The following is a 6,246-nucleotide window of genomic DNA, read 5'->3' as shown; positions in this document are numbered from 1 at the left end:
CCAAGAAAAACTGAAGCGACTAGACGTTTAATGAGGCGAACTTGTGCCTCAAACAAAAAGCGTCGCAGGCGTCGATGTCGAAGAAACATTAGGGTCGAGCGCTTGGGCGAGACTGACTCCGGACAGCCACTCGGAGCAACCTTTGTATCCATGTGGGTTTCTGGAAAATTCGGCGTAGTAACTTCGGCGCGTAGAACATTCGTAACTCGATTAGACAACAAGATTCTAGAACTTACGAGGATGTCAAATTGAAAGAATAAATAAAAGAGGAGGCCGCAGCCTGGCAATAAATCCGGAGACTCCGCGCGGGAGCCAAGCGCGGTGACCATCCCGCCACGCCCTCGCTGGGCAGCGCGCGTGGCAATATCACTGACAGATGTTACAAAACATTTCTGGGACAACTAAAAGAGGTCGCTTTACCTATTGGCGAGGATATCAGACCGTGGCGCCCCAAGCGGTGAACTTTAGAACTATATAAATGGGAACAGCAAATACAATGACTCAGCGCTCGGCTGACTTAACCGAACGCCGCGCCAGCGTTCGACTGGAATTCGTGTTCTCGGGTGAGGGGATGAGAGGCTCTTTTGTTACCAGTCCGGCCTGCATGAACAACGCAGCACGCAGGGTGCCCAACTCAGCTCAAAAGCCTAAGTGGGTCAAGCTCGCATCCTTTGACGTCCGCTTTCGGGGGAGATCCGGCACTTAACGTCACTTCACTATTTGTTTGTATTTTTACATTACACTGTGTTCCGCGCCCTATTAAAAAGATGTCATGAACATGCACAAAAGGCCTGTGGGCATGTGCACAGGCCTTGTGTTGAGTAAACACCGAGGGTGGCAAACTGGTGAGAGCGCCTCGCCAATAGTCACATCGCTGAATATAACGTCCTGCGGCGAACCTTAGACGCATCATTTAACTACAATCCATGTCCTCTATATGGCGAGTTTACTATAAACGAACTTGGGATACGGATATGAGTGAATGGACAACAAAGATAACCTAATAGCCACGGCAGTGGTCGCTCCTTCTTCAAGTGGGTTGCGTTCAGGATAGCACTCAACGTTGGGAGCACTTTGTTGGAATTTTGAGAGGTCATCCAGCTTGTAGTTTGTTTCTTGTACTGTTCTCTGCTTATCAATGTTCGCGTACAGAAAGTTTTCGCGACATCAATAGGTGACGGACTGAGAACGAAAAAGAAAAGAAACAAAAAAAAAAACCTTGACGTTTTGTCCTAGTGGGGTCAAATACACACAAAACAAAACAAAAAAGTATTATTTTCTTTTGTGTGTATCTAAGTTTCATTTTCTTCTTTTTGTTATTTTCTTGACACTCCAGTCTGCATTGTCGTCATAGGTCGTTTCCCCGTCTGCGTTGCGCTGCAGGGTGGCATCTTGACATCCGTAAAACCACACCGTTTTTTAGGGCTTTTTGAGGGAAACTTTTTGGAAGCAAAAGGCGCCTTTGGGAAGGCGAGGGGAAAACCTTGATTGGTACGAACTTTGGGTTGAAATATGAGTCTCAACAGGCAAAAAAGCAATGTTTTCGTGAGCTCCATCTAGGTCATCGTAGCTTATCGGAGCTAGCAACAGGATTTGGTTGCTCGAAAGAATGTTCACATTTGCTCGTCCCACGCCCACACCACTTCATACCGAAAATCTCGGAAAATGGCGGAATGTCAAAAATCTATTTGAGACAATGAGTACAAGACACGCGGAATTCTAATTAAAATAGAGTTTTTAATACTCTCGATCAAAAGTATTTGCAAGATACCAAGATACTTCAAAAAGTATTCGAAATACAGTATCTTGAGTAGAGTATTTGAGATAGGCACAAGTCTGGTGTGTAGACGGAAATGCCAGATGCGATCGCCTCTAGACGCTGTCTCTCTCCAATCAGTACAAACAAGTAAGCGTCGTCTGCTCCTCACGCTGTGTCTCGTGTTCGAATGCTGGACGCCCGCGTTGGGCATTTCATTGGGTCCGCAATGAGAATATAAACCAATGCAGTCATTGCGTCCACTCTCTATCCTTGCAATGGGAGCTGGGCGCCCTGACGTCCCAGCGCGCTTTCATCTTCTGTCTCATTTTCTGTCTACAATCGCAGGTGGGGTCTTCGCGCTCAAGCTTCGCAAGTGCGACGATTTACTGGCTGCGGAAGATATAGATTAGAAGAGATGCCCGATTGATGCCAGTTATCGTCCTCGAGTTGCGCTTGGCGTATTCGAAACTTCAACTTTGCCAAGCAATTTTGTTTGGAACTACCATAATTAACTACACGATCCACACCAATTGGAGAAGCAGATGAGTTGTTTGTAGCTTTCCAATAAATGTAGAACGCACAATTTTATTGTAGAGTCATTTCCATGAAATAACTTATGTAATATTAACTGTGTTATCTTTCCTTCGAAGACTGAAGTAACCTACCCAATCAAATAAAACACAAAATCTTTAACATCGTTACTAATAATTTTAAGCAAACACGTCAACCTCGAGTTAAAACTAACTTTAGTTTACTTGTATGCATTTTCGTTTGCATTTTCGCTTGCCAATTGGTTCGACTATATATTTCTCATATGCTATCCTATTCTAGTTTATATATTTATCTTTATTTTGACCATATATATTTTTACAATATCAGTTATTAATGATTTCTACAAATGTCATAACGAAGGGCCAGTAAAATAAATAAATGAAAATATGTAAGGTATCTCCGGGCCAAGGAGAAGATTGAACCACGAGACAACTTCACATATCCCTGCATAGCATATTGCGCGCGTTCCACTATTGCCATGCTACGCACGCAGTATTGGCCGTGCAGCGGAGTGGCATGATTTGGATTTTGAGTGCTCCGTTTGACCATGCAGTACACCTTAGAACTGCATAAAAATACAGTCAGCGCTTCCTTGCAGAGATTCATCTCCGTCTGGGCTGCCAGAGGTGGCACCCGTCCACGTAAATCGGACGCCTTGTACCATGTATGACACCCCGAAACTGCAGTGCGACTTGCAGCGCGCTGACGTCAAACAGACGGCCTCAGCATTTACGAGATGCTTGAGAACGTTGAGAACTTGAGATATACCTCATCAAATGGCTGAAGTACATATCAAAGTCTAAAAAGAAACTTTTAGGTTTTGCAGTGAAGCCTAGACAACCCCGATTTCTTCTTTTTGTTGTAAATAACACGCACATTAGCTACGTTAATAAGTTGCACCTTTCGGTTGTCAAGGTCCTTGTAAACGCCGGTGCCGTCTGTGGGGCGTCAGCGCTCTGTACGTCGAACTGAATTTCCGGGGTGTCGTATGTAGGACAAGGGGTGTGAGAATATACCCATTTTTTTTTTTTTTATCTGAGAGTGTGGTACCGGGGGCCCAGCGGCCCCCGGGCCCCCCGGTTCCTACGCCACTGCTTTCGACTGCAGTAAAATGGCTGATCTCGGATCTTTTGTCTGCCAAGCGCCTGTCGCTCGTGTGCGCAGCGTGTGCAGTTGCAAGCCTGCTAAGGATATTCTCTCGCACTGACACCAGCCGTGACGTCTTTTTCTGACTATTTTTTTTTTGTTGAAAATAGCAATAGTGCGTCTGCGTAGCTTTGATAGGCGCTGTACATCCACGGGATTTGAAATTCCAAAAACTACTAATACGACGTCATGCTCCGTGAAAGAGGAGTGTCAGAAGTACATCAAAAATTATATTTTGCAGCCTCTGTGCACCAAATTCAAAAATAATTTTGATATTTCTTTTTTTTTTTTTTTATTGGCAAAATTAAGGAGATTTTTGTTTTTACTTTTATACAGAACAGCTTCAGTTTCACTTTCAAGGAAGATCCATTGGTGGATCCTTCGGGAATGGGTTAGCTTGATTTTTATTAAACGCCACGCAAGTGCCTTTTTGAGAAATGCTAACCATAACGCATTCAAATTTCTGTTTTGACTTTTTTTTTTTGTGGCTTTGTCTTTAGATTGCATTTTTTTCGGCACCTTTTTTCCTTCGTTACGGGGTCAGGGATAGCTTTTCACAACGGGGAATATCGATTCTGATGTTGTTACTCAAGGGTCATCCTGACGCATTCCTTAAGGGTCCACCAATGGAGCTTACTTTATTTACAAATTTTTTTTGCCGCCCACTTGGACCACAGCTAGTGCTTGATTCGCACTTCACTTTGTAGAGCAAAGCAAGGCATTCGCGCTCCATACACCTGCAAATTAAGACTCGCCCCAGCATCCTACTGCGCAATGGCTTCCGCTCCTGGACATAGCCTCCCTCTCCGTCTGTGTCCTTTGCTACTCACCCCTTCACTATGCTGAGCCGCTTCCCTTTCCAAAGATTTGTCCACAAGCGAACGCGGTCAGCTGTTTCCAGTCATGAAGGTCCTAATGCTAACAAAAATATTAATCAAAACCTAAGCCGAGCGCACTAATGTCGCTCATCGCAGAAGCCATTGTTTTTGCACAGTGTTTAAAAAATAACTTGAGGTATATGTTAAACAAAAAATTTACCTGAAAATTTCTGTGTTCGTAATTCAAGTATTATGAAAAAAAGTTTATTATAAAGCGTTTTTTTACAAACACGAAAACCGCTCTACTTTTGCGTTTTCATTACGTTTCAAATTTATTTTCCTAAAGTAACGGAATAGGTAAAAAATAAAATTTAGTTTTCTTTGTGCATCAGACATTTTACATTTCTATCTTGAAATTTTTACCAGTCGTAAGACTACTTAATGCGAACTACCAAGTGACATTTTTCTAGCTGAAGATCACGAGCTTCCTCTTTCGATGCAAACGACCAAAAACGTTAAGCACTCCCATCAAATAGGAATTTGGCTTGCACAAAGATGAAATTCCCGTTAAAATTAAAAAAAAAAATCGAAAAACTTTTGCTTTTTTTTTTTGAAAACGCTCATAAAATGTAGTTATTAAGAAGGCGGGGCCCTTGACAGTATTATTTTATTTTTATTTATTGCTAAGCGCAGGGGAAGCAACGCTCGGTCCCGGGTTTCTAAAAGGTTCTCGTTCATTCTTGCTGCGGACGTAACTTCTACCATTTATTCCTAATGTTGTGTTCCCGGAAGTGCATGTTCACTCTCGCCCGAACTCGAGCCTCCTTTGCCGAATCTTCGAAATAGTGGCGCACTCTACATAAGAGGCTGCCGCGACCTTGTCGAGTCAGTCTCGCCCCAGCGTTTGACTCCGCTCTTACGCCGACTTCGACGCCCAGGAAGCTCTGCTGTTGTGTTCTGCTTCCTATTTACTTTTGGGCACAAGTTCGCCTCATTAAACGTTTAGTTTACTTTAGTTTTGGTCGCTTCATCACTTGTCATTCGTGACATATTAATGTAATGACCTCCAGAACAACCACCAAAAACCCGAATTCCGCCTGCAAATGTTCTTCTTTCAAAACATATACCTTTATTGAAGTCCGTTACTTTATAGACCAATCACAAATTCTAACAAAACATTCGCCATTACTTATCGAATAATCAATGTTTGTTAAAAAGTAAAGAAAAATCATCATCTTCAAACAACTTTAACATGGGAACCATGCGATCCGTGACATATATTTTACCTCTTTACTTAACCAAGGTGTTATTACGTGTGCCTTTTTAAGTTTGACATGTTAGCAAAACAAATGTTTAAAGAGAAGCCAGGTTCGCTTATAACAAAATGGTTCAAGCAAAAGTGTTACCACAGGCAGGGCAAACGAAAACATTTCCAACGCTTGCTCATAAACAAACGACGTGTGCAGAGATTGCGTTTCAGAGCTCTTCCGCCGTATGCATGAAAAAATTGTTTGAGACAGAAATTTGGTTGCAAAAACAAAGGCTTACAAATTCATAAAAGACTCGTCAGAATCTTGCTAAATGGACGTAGCCGTGACTAAATGCGCTCTAAAGGCGCGACAGTGCTCATTGGGCTATCATGGGGAACCATCTTACTTTTGCTGTTTACGCGGCAGCTATTAAAGTATAATTTCTAGCGGCACACATCCTGGCAGGCCCAATTATAGAAACGTAGGCTTCTTATAGCAATATAAGTTATCTCTAATAGTACCTCTTACTGCGCATTTTCGGCAGAGGGCGATGGTAATTCTATACAGAAGGCGACCCACGAAGGAGCTCTTCCTTCCTCAGCAGCGTTGTAAAAAGTAAGGTGAAAGAGCCCACCGACACGGCACATTTAAACATATTTCTTTTCACCCACGACAATTGATTAGGATTTCAGGATACTACCTAAATATAGTTTTACTTATA

The sequence above is a fragment of the Ixodes scapularis genome, unplaced genomic scaffold, assembly GCF_016920785.2.
Source record: "Ixodes scapularis isolate PalLabHiFi unplaced genomic scaffold, ASM1692078v2 PGA_scaffold7__128_contigs__length_106722199, whole genome shotgun sequence".
NCBI lineage: Eukaryota > Metazoa > Arthropoda > Arachnida > Ixodida > Ixodidae > Ixodes > Ixodes scapularis.
Note: the sequence above shows the minus strand (reverse complement) of the source record.